The 17,709-nt window shown below is 40.2% G+C and overlaps 1 protein-coding gene across 1 annotated transcript in view; it reads right to left on the reverse strand.

The window, feature by feature from the left end:
- Nucleotides 1-16,067, reverse strand: part of LOC136847658 (glutamate receptor ionotropic, delta-2-like) — a 222,064-nt gene extending 205,997 nt beyond the window's left edge. The window contains exon 1 of the mRNA XM_067119459.1: nt 15,965-16,067. The gene's annotated coding sequence lies outside the window, so the exon portion shown is untranslated. The remainder of the gene's footprint in view (nt 1-15,964) is intronic.
- Nucleotides 16,068-17,709: the final 1,642 nt, after the last annotated feature.

Raw genomic sequence — 17,709 nt, forward strand, 5'->3', positions numbered from 1 at the left:
GACTGGAAACAAGGCCCGACACTCTCGTCCCAGCCATACAAGGGAGGTCTTATTTGCAAAATAGCAGTCATCTATTCAGCCTACTTTTATCCCACTGTTTCAATTATCATTCTCTCTGTTCACGTTAATTTGGCTTTTATTTGCTTATTTCCTTACCAGTTCATGGATGGACTGCATTGAGGCCTTAGAAATGTGATAGAAGCATAGAAATAAAACTCGCCATTCTAGCTCATTTCTTTACTGACTCACTTTCCGTAGCTATTCATAAATGCTGACAGGACTACATTCCTTGTTTTTGCTATACTCCATTCCCAAGTCATTATAATCATTAAGATAGTATATTATACTGAGTCCACCCTCTGGGGGCGAGTGACTCTTCCCTACGTGGATTAGGACATTATTTCTATTATATATATTGTAAGAAATGATCGAGTTACAACTCCTACTGCGTTGGAGTAGCTGCAATGTTCGGTGGCAGAGCACTTTTGAGCATCCGGCAGGATTGCCTAGAACTTGTCTGCCTCAGTCTTAAATATGAACTTGTCTGCCTCAGTCTTAAATATGAACTTGTCTGCCTCAGTCTTAAATATGGAATTGTCTGCCTCGGTCTTAAATATGAACTTGTCTGCCTCAGTCTTAAATATGAACTTGTCTGCCTCAGTCTTAAATATGAACTGGTCTGCCTCAGTCTTAAATATGAACTTGCCTGCCTCAGTCTTAAATATGAACTTGCCTGCCTCAGTCTTAAATATGAACTTGCCTGCCTCAGTCTTAAATATGAACTTGTCTGCCTCAGTCTTAAATATGAACTTGTCTGCCTCAGTCTTAAATATGAACTTGTCTGCCTCAGTCTTAAATATGAACTTGTCTGCCTCAGTCTTAAATATGAACTTGTCTGCCTCGGTCTTAAATATGAACTTGTCTGCCTCAGTCTTAAATATGAACTTGTCTGCCTCAGTCTTAAATATGAACTTGTCTGCCTCAGTCTTAAATATGAACTTGTCTGCCTCAGTCTTAAATATGCACACTGATTGGTTAGGCATGGTTGAAATACAACACGGGAGGGACACTCCACACACACACACACACACACACACACAGAGAGAGAGAGAGAGAGAGAGAGAGAGAGAGAGGCAACCCTTCCTGGCTCTCTCTTACCCTGATCTTTACAACAAGCCTGTCAAGTGTTGATCCCACCTCGCGTCAATATTTGCGCTTGGTTCGTTATCACGAACTCATTCCATGTCCTTTTAATCCATCGCCGATAAAAGCTTGATTTATGAGCCCCTGAATTTTTCTAACACCGGATCCTTCGAAATTCTCGTTATCACGGTCATTCCCGATAAAGAAGGTGTCGTGTTGTGTCATAAACTGCCGATTTAAAAGCAGTTAAAATGCCTTTTACGAGATCTTCTGGCCTGAGTCATGGCGTTTTACGTTATCTCCCGTGTTTATGGCTTTATTTTTCAATAACTCGAGGCAAAAACTGCCAGATAGACAGACGGAATTAGATCAAGTAATCGGTTAGCTCATTATAACAGCTTAGAGAATTCAGAATTTTCTTGTTGTGTCATAGCTTAGCTGCTGGTTGAAGAAGATCGGGTCGGTGATGAAATCAATACGCGATATCAAGTCAGATAATCGTAGCCACTAAACATAATCAGCTCGATGACTAATTTTCATTCGAAATCAGCCACATTATTATTTTCATGGCAGAAGATTGCAATCATCATGAAATCAGCCAGATGACTCATTTTCATATGAAATCAACTAATTGATTGTTAGAAACTCACTACTAATCGACTTCACAACAGACAGGAACAATAAAAACCATAATAGTAAGAAGAAGATGATTAAGGAGAAGATTAACAAGAAGAAGAAGTATAAATATAAAAAAGCGTACCACGAGTATCATATGGTCCAACTTCACGCGGTTTCACCGTTTCAAAAACTTCGATACTTGAAGCTCGTTAACTTCGGGACCTAAAAAGTCTCTCGTGTGTCAAGTTACGATGACCTCTTCATGTCAGTGACTCAAGGGCATGCCCTGGGTATTCAGGCCCAGGACCTCTTTTCCCCATCTTTTTCAAGCCGTCTGCTGGGATCTGGAGGAGACGCTATTTGTTTCACTAAATGGCCGCGCACAGAGATCTTGGGAGGTTAACCACTGAGACACTTGGGTCTTAAATTACTCCGAATTATTCCTTTTTCATTTCTGTTTTCTCTCCTCCTCCTCCTCCTCCTCTAAATGCTTCCTTGCGGGCTTCGGGTTTTAGGACACACAAGACTTGACTAATATTGATGAATGGTTCCCTTCGATTTTTAAGCCTATGATTATATTATGCATCTTACCGGAACACTGATCTATCTCTCTCTCTCCAACAGGAACCCACAACAGCAGACTTACAACTGATTAGGTCAGCATGGGTATATTGGAGCATTAAGAAAATGCACACCCATTTTCATCATCCGGCCCATTGGATCGATCGCAGGTTTATGAGCTCTGCGCCAAGAATGGATCAGCAGAGCGACAGAGACAAAAGAACGCAGTTTCACTATAAAGAGAACTGGGTAGGGGGCATATCGCTGCCAAGCAATCCAGTGGCCCTCGTGATAAACTGGAACGAATGATATAGTTGACCTTGACATGCGACCTGTCGATTGTGCACACGTAACCTGCCACCTGACCAGATGCTGCCTCATGAACAATAGCAGCATCTCTTTTACGAAAAATTCATGTCCTACCATATAATCTGTAATGTCTATGCTATCCAAGTATGCAAAATGAGGGTACCTTAATCCGAACTAAGGTATTTCTGCATATGCTTTTATACTGAAGTAGATGGTTTCCAGGGCAACAGGGTTTGGGCGTTTTGGAATATTACCAAACGAAATATTTCGTTTACTTCCCTCAAAATTCATCCGTCCGTTTCGCAGTATCTCGTTATCAGAGACAGTTAATCAGAGGCAATATCTCATCCCAACTTAATCCGATTTAATTTGTGAAAATTTGGTTTGACGACCTGGCATTGGATGCGTTAGGTTATTCAGCTCCTCATAGTCCCAGTTTCGATCTGCAGAAAGTACTGACATTAGTCTTGATTCAATAACTTAAGTGGAAATGCTACTTAAGGGCTGCCGTTGATTCACTTTAAAATAATCATAAGACTGAATACCGCACCATTTATAGACCATAGCAAAAACCTGTATTTTGCGGCTTTCAATAATAATTTCAATACACTAGTTTTTTTTAATTTACCACTGAAGTTATCTGACTTTAACGCAGCCTCCTTATTTGATTTTACTTTATGAAATTTAGGCTGTCAAGCCAAGCGCTGGAACACTCGGCCATTCAGCGCCTGAGACACTGAACAGAGGGAGCTGGTATTGGTTGGACACCAGATGAATAAAGGGTCCATAAAACAAAGGATATGAAGTGCACTGATCTAAAAGCACTAAGAAGTAATAGTTAGTTAGTTTGGACAGCAAGACTGAAGAAAGGCAGCGGGAATGGAGGTCAAGCCAAAGTCTGAAAGAGGGTGAGACTAGGGGCCAAAGGGACTTTGGTATTGCCTACAATGCACAAAGTGAGGCGCGCTGACGCCACTAACCCCCTTAGGGAAGTCTTCTTGCATCAAAAACATGTTGAAAATTTATTTTCATGAGAAACTGCTAAAGCAGATTGTCAGACTTGGGACTGCTGTAAGCTTAAAAATAAATAACTAAAAGACTGCAGTGATCGTTCTAAAGAAGGCCGTTTCATTTATTTCACTCTAAGCAATCGGATCCCTTCGTCGCTCCTGACTTTGGCGGTGTTGAATTGAATTAAACTGAATACAGAATTTAGGCCAAAGGCCAAGAGCTAGGACCTATGAGGACATTCATCGCTGAAACGAAAATTGACAGTAAAAGGTTTGAAAGGCTTAACAAGAGGAAAGCCTCGCAGTTGCACTATGAATCAATTGTTAGGAGAAGGTGGAAAGTAAGATTATGAAAGGAGGTACAGTAAAAGAAACGGAAGCGGTTGCAGCTGGGGGCCGAAGGCACATTGCAAAGAACCTTAAGTAACGCCTACAGTGCACCGCATGAGATGCACTGACGGCACTACCGTCCTACGAGTGACTTCTAATCAAACGTTCGACTTCTTTCTCCGTCACTCAACAGTTGTGACATAAGATCACTCCCCTTATTTAGCCAACGGGGACCATCGCAGTTGCAATTCCGAATTACTCTCAGCGTGTCGGGCGATAGTGACCTTGGCAACTGCATTGCTAGATCGCTCTTAACTGTGACCTTCAAAGGCGGGATGCCAAATGATTCTCAATCTTTCTTCGACAGTGACCTTGGCTTCTGTGACACCGAACCATTCAAATCATTCGACCACAGTGATCTTGTCGGTTATAACACAAGATCATAACTGATATTAAGGCAACAGTGACGTCAGTCGCAACGCCATATCATTCTCAGTCAAACATGCGACGGAACTTGAAGTGAGAATGAGATACCACCTGCAAACTCCTCATTTCCTCCTCATTTGTTATCGTGAGAAGAGCTTCCTTTGCCCCAAATGAACTCTGGTTGCTTTCTGTCTAAACTCGGCCCTCTTCGACTGCACAAGGGCAGGTCTGTAGTAGCCTACTGGTCGGGAAGGGCGATTCAATTGCTCTTAAATTGACTCGTTAGGTGTCTGTTACGGATTCTCTATTCTAGCTCGAATTTTTCAATTACCCCTGAAGATGAGCTAGCATTTGGTTACCAGTTTGTCTGTGTGTGTGTGTGTGTGTGTGTGTGTATGTGTGTGTGTGTGTGTGTGTTTTATGTTGTGTTGTGTTGTGTGTAAAAGAGAGAAAGAGAGAGAGAGAGTATTTCATGAATAGTTTCACCACGGTGGGGTGAATATTACCTTGTCGAGAGCCTTACATATTAAATATTGAAATCTCTCTCTCTCTCTCTCTCTCTCTCTCTCTCTCTTTGGGGATGGCCTCAAGAGATAATACCTCTTTCCTCCCCCACACATCTATCTGTCTATCAATCTATCACAACAGCTGCAACCTACAAAAGTCGACTGGTCAAACATTTTAAAGTTTTTCTTATCCAGTTAAGGTAAAAATTACCTCTTCGAGGCTTCTCCGTGTTTTGATGGTATACACCTTGTGGGATTAAAAAACACTCAAGAGCTGGTGCTTCTCTCTCTCTCTCTCTCTCTCTCTCTCTCTCTCTATTAGGACGACTCAAAACAGTCGACTAACAACTAGGTACGGAATTCAATGCCTAGGCTTAAAACAAAATTGAATCATACTGGACTGTACTGAACTTGCTCATATCTTTCCTCCTCGGTTCGAAAATCGAATACTTGTCTCTCGGTTTGTGAGTTGGGTAGGCTACCACTGCGCCGTGAGGCCAGAGAGAGAGAGAGAGAGAGAGAGAGAGAGAGAGAGAGAGAGAGAGAGAGAGAGAGAGAGAGAGAGAGAGATTACAAACAGTTCCACCTTCCGTCAAAAACATTATTTATATATATATATATATATATATATATATATATATATATACATTATATATATATATATATATATATATATATATATATATATATATAGAGAGAGAGAGAGAGAGAGAGAGAGAGAGAGAGAGAGAGAGAGAGAGAGAGAGAAAGGTTACAAACAGTTCCACCTCCCGTCAAAAAACATGAGAGAGAGAGAGAGAGAGAGAGAGAGAGAGAGAGAGAGAGAGAGAGAGAGAGAGGAGGTTACAAACAGTTCCACCTTCAGTCAAAGAAAACATTACAGAGAGAGAGAGAGAGAGAGAGAGAGAGAGAGAGAGAGAGAGAGAGAGTCTTAAGACTGTCTTAAGACTGTTGATGTAATGACAGTTGTTGAGCAGTAATAAGGGTCTGGAGAACTCAACGGCTTCCCGCTAACCACACCGTCTAGTGTAACCTGGCCGAGAAAATGACGCGTTTGAGGTCGACACGACGATGCCAGACGCCGCCGGGGGTGGGAACCACTCCGGGGGTGGGAACCACTCCGGGGATGCCGGAGACAGAGACGGAGATAGAGAGAACCCTCTCACGGGTCGGGGGATCAACAGCTTGTCTAGAAATGTCAAGTAATCACAGATGATCAAGTTGACAGAGTGTCTTTCGGAAGTGCGTAAACGGGAGGAGGGAGTGCTTAGGTGAATTCAGGTCTGTACGGGGAAAAACTTGTATGAATGATTGACACCAAGACACTTAACTCATCAGAGGTCCAAGTTGCGTTATTATTATTATTATTATTATTATTTATTATTATTATTATTATTATTATTATTATTATTATTATACACTCGCACACAAAAAATATTAAAAACCCGATCTTGAGTCACACGCAAGGAAAGTAAGAACCACTGATGTAATTTTGTGTTGTGTGTGTGTGTGTGCGTATGCATATGTGTGTGTGTGTGTGAGAGAGAGAGAGAGAGAGAGAGAGAGAGAGAGAGAGAGACCCATACCCAAATAGGACCATATCGCAGTTTGGGCGTTTTCTCGGTATGGGTGACTAAACACTACCAATTAACGTTGACGTTTCACATGCCCTCCTGTGACCCCCGTGTGACCTGACCACCAGACGGGGGAATCGAGCTTGAAGGATCACGTTAACACCAAAGGGCGTCATCCTCTTACATTTTGTGGGTTCAAAATCATTCTCTTTTAAAGAGCTGTTTACTGAAGTGCCTGTGGGACTATATATACATAAATACACACTTCTTTTTCCCCGTGGTAGAAAGAGGTTACTGAATAGCCCAGTTCCCAAGGAACATTCATGATCTTGTGAACGTAGGGCCTATCAATTCGTTCCTTAAGCTGATGGGGTCTATCGAAATCCATAAAATTAAATTAAACATTGAAAAGACTAAAAGGAGAGTTGACCATATATTCGAAGGTTTTCTACCATAAAATCGACCCCGTGAAATAACAAAAGCAAACAGCAATATCAGTCATGAGTGGGGTTTAACTGGCATGCCTGCGGTGCTCTGCGGTTTCTCAAGAATAGAAAAGAACACTGTTCGTTTGCCAGGTTTTTATTTTTGTTGTCAAAAATAGAAACAAGCATTATCTATGGGATATTTCGCAAACTTGAACGAGATGAAAGGAAAAAATGAAAAAGAGATGAAGGGAAAAAATGAAAAAGAGATGAAGGGAAAAAAGGAAAACGAGATGAAGGGAAAAAGGAAAACGAGATGAAGAAAAAGAGATGAAGGAAAAAATGAAAAAGAGATGAAGGGAAAAATTAAAAAGAGATGAAGGGGAAAAAATGAAAAAGAGATGACTAGATGGAAAAAGGAAAACGAGATGAAGGGGAAAGAAGGAAAAAAAATGAAAAGAAAAACAGAGATGAAGGGAAAATGAAAAAGAGATGAAGGAAAAAATGAAGGGAAAAAGGAAAAGATGAAGGGAAAAAGGGAGATGAAGGGAAAAAAGGAAAACGAGATGAAGGGGAAACAGGATGACGAGATGAAGGAAAAAATGAAAACGAGAGAAGGAAATGAGAGGGAAAAAAGGAAAACGAGATGAAGGGAAAAAGGAAAACGAGATGAAGGAAAAAAGAAAAAGGAAAACGGAAAACGAGAGAAATGGGATGAAGGGGGGAAAAAATGAAGGATAGTGTTTTCTTTTTAGGGGAAAAAAATACGAATGATTATTAAAATCAGTTTTAAAATCAGGCACAGGCACATCATTACCTCTGAGGTTTAAGCCGTGAAGGTCTTCAAAACAAAACGAATATTTACCCTGAAAGTGACAAGTATATTGTTCAGATACGTCACCACTTACAGCACCTAAACTCGTCCATTAAACGACACCCTCAGCAGGTAGAGGAACTGAGACAGGTAACTTAATTAGAGCTCAGCTGGCAAGGTGGATGATACTGACCCTTCACTTTCGGTAACTCGGGGACCACGAGGAAATAGGAAAAGGCCAAAAGTCTGAGGTTTTGAATTTTAGTGAAAATATTATATACTGTGAAAGAAATAATCTTTACTGTGAAATGCGGAGGGAAAAAAACAATAATTAATTGGTTTTCGTGACTTAGCGTAAGGAAAATGCTCGTACAAGGCGTCCGTAGTGGAACGATCGCAGCTTAATGAGGCAAAAAATAAAAAACAACAACAAAATACTTCATTCAGTTTTACGAGTAGCTGAAGAATAATTGAAGAAACGAGCAAACCAACAAAAATTGTGAAGCAAAACACACTCAAGAAATCTAGCTTCATTCTTCAACATACACAATGATCGGGGGAAACACTTAACTCCTAACATACTAAACACACTTAACTCAAAAACTTATAGAAATATTCATACTTAATAGTAATGTTCTTATGATATTAGCAGGTTAATATGCACCATATCCCAAATCATTTTTCACAACCTGTACAAGTATAGCCAGTAAAAAGGCGTTTTAATGGCTGACTTTCACCGGAAAGGACACAGAGGGCGAATCATTTCCTAAGAGGCTTCACTTATGCTTGGAACTGGGGATAATCGAAGTTCCAAGCAGGAACAAGATTATCGAGAGGGGATGGCAGAAGCAGAGGTGATTATCGAGAGGGGATGGCAGAAGCAGAGGGCACCTGACTCTATGAAAGGAGGGACAACGCAATTACATAACAGACAGAAACTTTAAACTTTACACGCTGAGGAAAGGAACTGATGCATCTGATGAAGCTTCAGTCTGAAGGCGAGAGGATTACCTCGCAGAGCTCCACGCGGTCTTTCGTCATTTGTCAGTATGCATTCTTACGAAGTACTAATCACTCACTTCCTCTCTCTCTCTCTCTCTCTCTCTCTCTCTCTCTCTCTCTCTCTCTCTCTCCCCAACTAAAGTTCATCAACAAACTGCAACAAAATCTACTGCCTTTGTTAATAAGACCACAACGCCAAATCAAAGTCCTTCAAAAGAAGACATCGTGCTTACCCCATATAAAAATGGTAAGAAAAGCACGTTAAAACGAAGAAGAAATGAGATTTAAAGTAACGCGTTTTCATCGCTCTGTCCTAAACTAGAGAGCGGAGAGAAAAAAAATCAGCTTGATACTAATGAACGCCTCCACTGCACTCCCTTAACGACCAGCTGGCCACCGGACACATAAATATTTTCGATTTCTAAATTCAGCTTTTCATATCGCTTTTAGTTTGATTGACTACTAGGCCAGATCCTTCCTGTAGATTAAACAAGTTAAGTATACCTTAGTTTTACCAGACCACTGAGCTGATTAACAGCTCTCCTAGGGCTGGCCCGAAGGATTAGACTTATTTTACGTGGCAAAGAACCAATTGGTTAAGAGAGAGAGAGAGAGAGAGAGAGAGAGAGAGAGAGAGAGAGAGAGAGAGAATGAATCTGCCTACACAAGCGTTTCTGGACAAAAACTCCCAAAGGACTAACTACAAGTTCCTTGACCTGTTGCACAATAAACATCGGACGGCCAAAAAGTCTAGACCGAGCTCATGGCTAACCTAAAAACTCTTGACAGTTGACACGACACAGCTTGAACGAAAATGGGCCGCTCCTTCAATTTAACATGAATTTATTCTATTTTCACATGTAATACTTCGCCTATACTCACTTCTTATACACATGTCCTGATACTGAAATACATCAAACGAATTTGCCGCAAACTCTATTCAGCGCACCGGCAAATGGCTTCTTTGAGAAGACTAAGTATCTTGAGTATACTATGCGAATCTCTTCTAAAAGAGTCTTCCTACAAATCTGAAGAAATTCGAACCTTGCATACACGAGAAACGCGACTTTAATATCTCGGTGATTCTGAACTCATGTTTACGACAGATCTTTGGTTGGTCTCCGGGCAACAGTGGAAGCCGTGACGTCACAACACTGAGGACGTCAGTTTAGCCGGTGGCTGCGAGTGACTCAGAGGAAAAATCACCTGGATACAAACCATCACATCGCTTTCTAAAGAGATTCTCCTTAAAGTCTGCTCCGGTGACTGAATAAGCAGATTAAGAAGCTGCAGATCACGATAACGACTCAAAAGTTTACGCAAGTTCACGTGTTTTTTGAGGTGCCATCGTATACTTTCACCGTGATTTGCTTTCGCCAGTATGTGCTTGTCTTTCTGTCCGTTAACCGGGTTTATATAATAATAATAATAATAATAATAATAATAATAATAATAATAATAATAATAATAAAAAACATTGGACGTTCAGTCATGAATTTCCCTTTGGAAACTTGCCGTTTGTCGGTCTCTTAGTGGAGACATTTTAAAAGCAACCTGTCAGGCTTGCGACAGACGCAGGTTCTACAGAGTTGCGGTCTTACAGATTCAGTGGAATTTGATGGGGAACTGGCCTTTTATGCTGATGGTGAACTGAACCAGATCCATTGAATGATAATGGTAGTACGGATCCATTAGAACAAGTTGAATGTGATCCATTCGCTTCTGATTGCAATGCAGATCAAGACCACTTAATTCAAAGTGATGAACTTGATCTATTAGATCTAAGATGGTGGACCAAATCCATTAGACTAATGGTAAATCATATCCATTACGAGAATTCCAAAGCTTGGAATCGGAGACGAGGCAGTCACCGAACCGTGTACTCTTTGGAGGTTTAACGATTTCCAGTGTAAATCGAGTATAAAAACTTTAAATAGAAGTTTCTCAATATTCCAGTCTACGGAGGCTCTCCAGTTACAAAAATCACGGGATACAAAACTGCTTCCATGTTATAGTTTTGTTTCCAAAAGTCACTTTTAAGACTTAAAACTTTTTGGCTGAAATTCAAATTTTGTTCACGTGAACACCAGCAAAGCCAAATCAGCTATGAATTATAACTGATCTTGAAATATTCACTTAATTATAGTATTCCAAATGAGGATAAAACAACTCCCTTTTTTTAACTGTAAATCTTGGAATATTGTTAAGATACGCTGAAAATCTCTAAGCTTTACGAAGACTACGTCAGAAGGAAATATTTTAATTTTGATTTTGATGAAATTTAGGTTGTCGAGCCAAGTATTGTGCACTTTCGGCCACTCGGCGCTAAAGACAGTGAAAAGGAGTTGGAGTCGTTAGACAACAAGATATAGAGATCCTGAAAATAAAGGGGATGACGGACACTGATCTAAAGGTGGAACTGGGAGAAAAACCCCCAAAGATGCACTTAGAAGTAACAGAGAGAGGATGGACAGCAACACTGAAGAAAGGAAGCAGAAATGGAAGTCAAGTAAAAGGCTAGACAGTGGGTGCAGCTAGGGGCAGAAAGGACGCTGCAAACATCCTTTAGTAAAATGCCCACAATAAACCTCATGAGGTGCACTAACTGTAACCCATTACTCAGAGGAATGACACCACATCAGAACTTCTTTGCAGACAGATTATTTACTTAGGTTCCTCCTGATCTTCAGACTAATTGGCCGTTCAGGTTGTTACAGGCATTCTTCCTTCTGCGGCTCGGTGGGTGGACATCCTTAGGGATTTAAAGTGTGTTTTAAACAAAATGCTAAGATTCACACACACAAGAAAGGGTTCTTATTTTAGCCTCATCTTTAAAGAAAGTGATTGTTTTTCATAGTCTTCATACTCCAGATGTTAATGATATTGCATGAATAAGATAAATGTTGAGAATGCATTGAAAAAATGTTGCTATTTTTTGTTCAACGAATTTACTCCCAAACCTCTCACGGTCTTTATACGGTGTCCCGACCTGGGCCACCCTTACGAAAACCGGGTTCGATGAGGCTGAATCCCTTCGCTACAGAGTGAGTTCTGTGCCATATCAAAATACACAAATATATTTCTTTTGGTTAAAACAAAAGTTCCTTTGAGTCGAAACAAATTCAACACAAACGTTTCTCAAACCTTTGGCTGAGAACCCTTCCCCGAAAATGTTCTTTCTCCCCAAGTTACATTCCCATCCCTCCCAAAATCTTAATTTCTTTGACCAAATTTTCGTCAACTCCACACAACTTTTTTGTGTACTTATGCTCAAAAACAGGAAACACAACGAAAAATATCCTCAATTTCTGTTTGGCCTTCTAAGTATGACCTTGACCTTACTCTAAATACTGACGTCATCAATGGAATAATTTATATCAAAGTATCTACCTCACAGAGTTCAAGGCCTCCGGTAAGTTTAAATTTCTATTTGACCTCTGACCCCAAAGTATAACCTCGATCTCACTCTTCACACCGGCTTTACTTGTGAAGTACTGTATGTATGCAAAATGTGGAGTTAATCTTGCTTAGTTTGAAAGGCTAAGGCTCTGATTTCATATTTGATCTTTGACCTAAGTATGACTGGCCCTGACCTCACTCTCAATCAGCCACACGAGGGGAGTATGCTTGCCAGATATGAAGTCTTTATCTTGAACAACTCAAAGGTTATGCCGTTGGTGTAAATACCTATTTAACCTTTCACTTCTCAAGTATGACTAGACTTGACTTCACTCTGCAAGTCGACTCCATTAGTGGAGCACGCATGCCAGACACGAGGACTTTATCTTTTTTAGTTCAAAGTTAATGCCAGAGGCTAAATTAAATTCCTGTTTGACACTTGACCTACCGAATGGTCAAAACTACAATTCTGAAATGTAATTAGTCCTCACAAGTTACGAGGCCACCGTTTGGAAAAATTGTCATAGGAATCTACGTTCACAAACAGACAAACAAACGAACTAGACCAAAACCATGTCCTCATGTCACAGGTAATGAATTCAAGCTATAATTCCCGAAAGAAATTTATCAGATAGGTACCAACACGATCTCAGGAAGTCTCAAAACAAATAGTGTTTGTGAAACACTCTATGCCTGCCGGTTCCATTTGACCTTTGACGTCTTTGTATGACCTTGACCTTACTCTGACAAGACGGACGGACATACAGGAGGCAGAACAGAGGCAGATGGAGGAAAAGTCAATTACTAGATGGCCCGCACGGTCAACAGGGAACATAAAACTTCCTCAACCTGTTGTGGGAAGGCAGTAAAGTTATACATAAATCACCGGTCAAGCGCTCCTTTGGAATAACCCTGTGCTGGGTGGCATGATTCACTCAATAGATGTGCACAGTACTTAAAGCCCTTGCCCGCATTCCTAACTTACACCCTTTAATATATTGTAACATCAACCTCTATGAAGTGATAGGAAAGGGTAAGGTGATATCTTCCGGGGTAGCGGCTGTTGGTGAGGGCCATGGATGATGACAAGTCTAAAAACTGTAAAAACCTCTGGATTGGCTCTGCCCTTTTTGTAGTCATCGCTGAACAGGTAGCAAGTGTCGATAACCTTTATTAAAATCCCTGAAATGCGTAATTTGTAAAATACTTCATTTAAATGTTAAGCCTATTCAAGCCATTTATGGGATTATCAAGGCCACCGAAAATAGATCTATCTTTCGGTGGTCTCGGTATAATGCTGTATGAGTCGCAGCCCATGAATCTTTAACCATAGCCCGGTGGTGGCATGTCCTATATCGTTGCCAGATGCGCGATTATGGCTAACTTCAACCTTGAACAAAATAAAAACTGCTGAGGCTAGAGGCCTGCAATTTGGTATGTTTGATAATTGGAGAGTGGATGATCAACATACCAATTTGCAGTCCTCTAGCCTCAGTAGTTTTTAATATTTGAGGGAGGGCGGACGGACAGACAAAGCCGGCACAATAGTTTTCTTTCACAGAAAACTAAAAAGTTGTGCTCTTTACCATTGACCATAAATATGGTATGTTATTTTTAAACCTATTATTGGATACAGTGCAGATAATATGTTTACCGAGTATTTGATGCAATTCTGTGACATTCTTGTTCTACACCAAAATCGGGCCAAATTTGTAGTCAACAAGATATTGGTGGGATGCAAAAGAATATTACTAATTTTGTTTACATAATTATATAGTCATATCATTCTGAAGTGCGATTCAAGTCCTATGGAGTTGCCCTCTCCCTATAGGCTAATTCTTGCGGTTACGATAGTTACCATTAACCAGTGAGGAATGCGTGGCCAGGGTTTTTATTTTTTTTACTCGACCAATAATTCTTTTACTGGTGTTGTTAGTTTGGCAAAATTTTTGCTGTTACGTCATTGTACTGGCACTCTTGACCAACGAATCTTCAACTGTGCATCACTAACCGAGATTTCGGGAGTCTTGTAAAAAATATTTTAACGAATAATGCTACTCTGCTGCAATTGTTTACGAGCCCAAATTAACCGTTTTCAGCAAAGCCTTCTTTTGCATGCAACGTGTACTAAGAACAACGATCACTAAGTAATTTTAAATGTGAAAGTCTCCTGATAAAATGTGAAATAGTGTCTCCTGGTAAGTTTCCATGTGATTTCGATAAACTGAGCATTTATTTCAGCTGGAAATGCTTGGTTAACTCACCATATATTTTAACCCACCTTATAATTTAACGCCTTATATTTTAGGTTGGTGAGGAGAAGCCCGAGGGTTGCCCACTCCCGTTGGGTGTACCAACGAGGAGAACAACAAATAAACAAGTTTTATAAGTAAATAGCTTCTGATTTACAGCCACCTAGGTCAGATTAGGTGGGGGGGTCCAGGGGAGGCACCCCACTACCAGTCAGGTAGGTCGCAACATCCAAGTTTGGATTAGGGACGGTTAGATTAAGAAGCATCCACTCGTTTCACTAACTTTTGTTTTAAGCCTCAAAAAACATGGATTTCCATTTATGGAACTTATTACCTTACACAAAGGGAAGGGGATGCAGGGTTAATCAAGCATTTCCCAAGGAAATGTCTGAAATTCGTCAACATCAAATACAAAACGACCTGAAGGGCAAATTTTTTACCCATAACACAACGGCCACAGATTCAAATGGCGCTGCAACCTGATAATTCTAAGCTGATGGGAGGCGTCACGGGCGTAAACCCCATTGCAAGGCAATGTGTGTATATGCCTGTGATAATTCTGCATCAATATGCAAAGCAGCATATGCCTATTTATGATTTATTTGCCCTGATACACTGGTGTTCGCTGTATCTCTCCAAATACAGTAACTATGTCATTACCTATGTTAGGTGAGGTTACCGTATACAGCACCAAACTGTTAACAAGCTGCTTTACGAAAATTAAAGTTCGTCAAATCAGATACTAAATTATTAAAACTGACTATTATAGGCAAGAAATTATAGAGGCTTTTATAGGTATTAGAATGCACGTTTTCGTACATAATTGCCTGGGTATACCGAAGTTTTCATTCGAGTTTCAAAGGTAGGCTAGGCTAGGTCTAGTGTCCCTCACTGGTTCCAGCTCCGCATTCAGAATTTTAAGGTACACCGAGAAAAAATCTAAATTTCTTGAAATAGACATTAACCATTTCTCATAATGGAAACCTCATAATTAAGGTAACTGTATGGACACATTTAATTATAATACAGTACTATTGGAAGCGGACATTAACTAAGAAGGTTGGGATTCTCAATAAAACTCCTTCCGCTAAGAAGGGATTATGGCGTGAGGTTAGGCTAGCTGACTTGAACACCAGGCAAAGAATGGAAAGGATAACGTGAAACCAAGTTAGTTTTCTACTGTACACTAGTGCCCCAACATAAACATTTTGAATAAATTTATATTTCTGTGTACGGCAACTGAGAGGGGACAGCATTTATATTCCAGGCTTAAGAGACCCCAAACAAAGGAATTCACAAGAATTAAATTAGCATTTGATCCATATGTCCTTGGTTCACTCACACCTCATCACTGCATTCTCGACCTAATGACAATAATGGAAGTCTGATAAAACAAAGTAAACTATAAACTATGTGTCCCTGATTTTACAGCAAGCAGTGCACGATTTCATAACTAGGACCAAGACTAGACCAAATTCTTTCCCTTCGGTCACGACTGTCGTGTACGTCAAGACGGCGTTCCTTAAATTGGGTTAAAAGAGCAGTCAAAAGTCGTCACTTCAGTATTCCTTATAAAACCATATACTGTACATTACCTTTTCTTCCACCAGGTACTCAACGAAGCGTTTCACCACAAACACAAAACCAAATATACCGGGTCTACTTCCTTCCATTAACGTGAGGTTCCGCGGGTTAACTGCTAAAGACAATTCCTGCGCATGCGCTTTAAACAGCTTGCGGTCCCCGACGGTGTTGCTCATTCGTCCATTTAACTGTTCTTTCGATGAGGAAATTTGTCCTCACAACACAGTTGTTGACAGGAGGGCTAAAGCGTGCCTTCAGCTAGACCAGGAGGACTTCCCCAACGAAGTTTCTCTTAAATTAAGTTTGGAAATACTGCCCGGTCTTTCCTCCTAGAATGCCTTGACTTGTTGGGCCGGAAGCCAGGTGAACTTTGGACCGACCGGAGCATTTTGAAAACTCCTGGACATGCTTTATTGCTTACTTCATAAGTATAAGTATACCTTAGTTTACCAGACCACTGAGCTGATTAACAGCTCTCCTGGGGCTGGCCCGAAGGATTAGACTTATTTTACGTGGCTAAGAACCAATTGGTTACTTAGCAACGGGACCTACAGCTTATTGTGGAATCAAATCCGTTACTTTGTCAGAGTATTGCTGTGGCGCATATTTTCTCCAACATTTAGCAAGTTCCAATAATTTTTCTAACGGCAAGACGTTCCAAAAATTAAACATAATAATAAACTAAAGGGATACAAAAACACATATCCATGAATAACTTTAATAAAACTATATAGTTTTATGTATACTATGTACAAGACTGGCTGCCAGTACTTCCTTTTGATAACATTTTTGGAGTATTTATAATATCCAAATATATTTCTTCTGAATTGAAAAATATTTACTATATACATCGTAAAAGACACAGACAAGTGATGACAGTCATAATAATTTAGTGGAAGAATGCAATAGGAACAAGATCACGTTACTCACATTTGATGAAATCTATCTTCAGAAACTACGACATTTTAATTTTATCATCGTTACCGTTAAGAACAAAGAATCATTTTCCTTAGATGTCCAACCAGCTTCTCCCTTACAAATCCACATCAGTTCTCAAGAGGAGAAATTCATCATAGTAGTAGTTGGATTTGCCTGTGAAACGGCACTGAAGAATAGTGAACAACTAAATTCTGCGGACATTGCCTTTGCAACGGAACATCATGATTCTTTGTCTCTCTTACACCAACGTTTGCTTCATCACTTCATTACCATTTCTCAGAAATAAAAATAAATGCCACAATCGGCATACCTGGCTGCACAGTGGCATCACTTACATGTATATGGCATCTTTTTATCACAAAATGACAAGCCGAACGTTAGAAAGAGGAAGAAATTCGATTCCTTTTTTTTACCAAAATACACATTTCAGCAGTCTCAGTACAACCAATGCGAAACAAGTCTGTTCAAGCAACATATTAAAAATAAATCATCCTCTTTTTAACATTCGACGAAAATCGACTTGATAGAGAAAACCTGAACTGTGTATGTGCAACAAAACGTGGAACCCACTAATACCCTCGGTTCAAGGGCATCACGATTTTCAAATTCGACAAAAAAAGAAAAAAATTGATTCCTTTAAAAAACCTTCCAATCTGTCTCCTTGCGAGGGGATTAATCGCCCACGGGGCCGCACATTATTCTCGACACATTAATAAAAGTACACATGACACGTAACATACAAAAGGGTGAAGCTGAAAGTGAATTCAAATGTATTTGTCTTTTGTCAGAAACCTTGTGAATGAGTCAGCTTACTACG

The sequence above is a fragment of the Macrobrachium rosenbergii genome, chromosome 17, assembly GCF_040412425.1.
Source record: "Macrobrachium rosenbergii isolate ZJJX-2024 chromosome 17, ASM4041242v1, whole genome shotgun sequence".
NCBI classification, from domain to species: Eukaryota; Metazoa; Arthropoda; class Malacostraca; order Decapoda; family Palaemonidae; genus Macrobrachium; species Macrobrachium rosenbergii.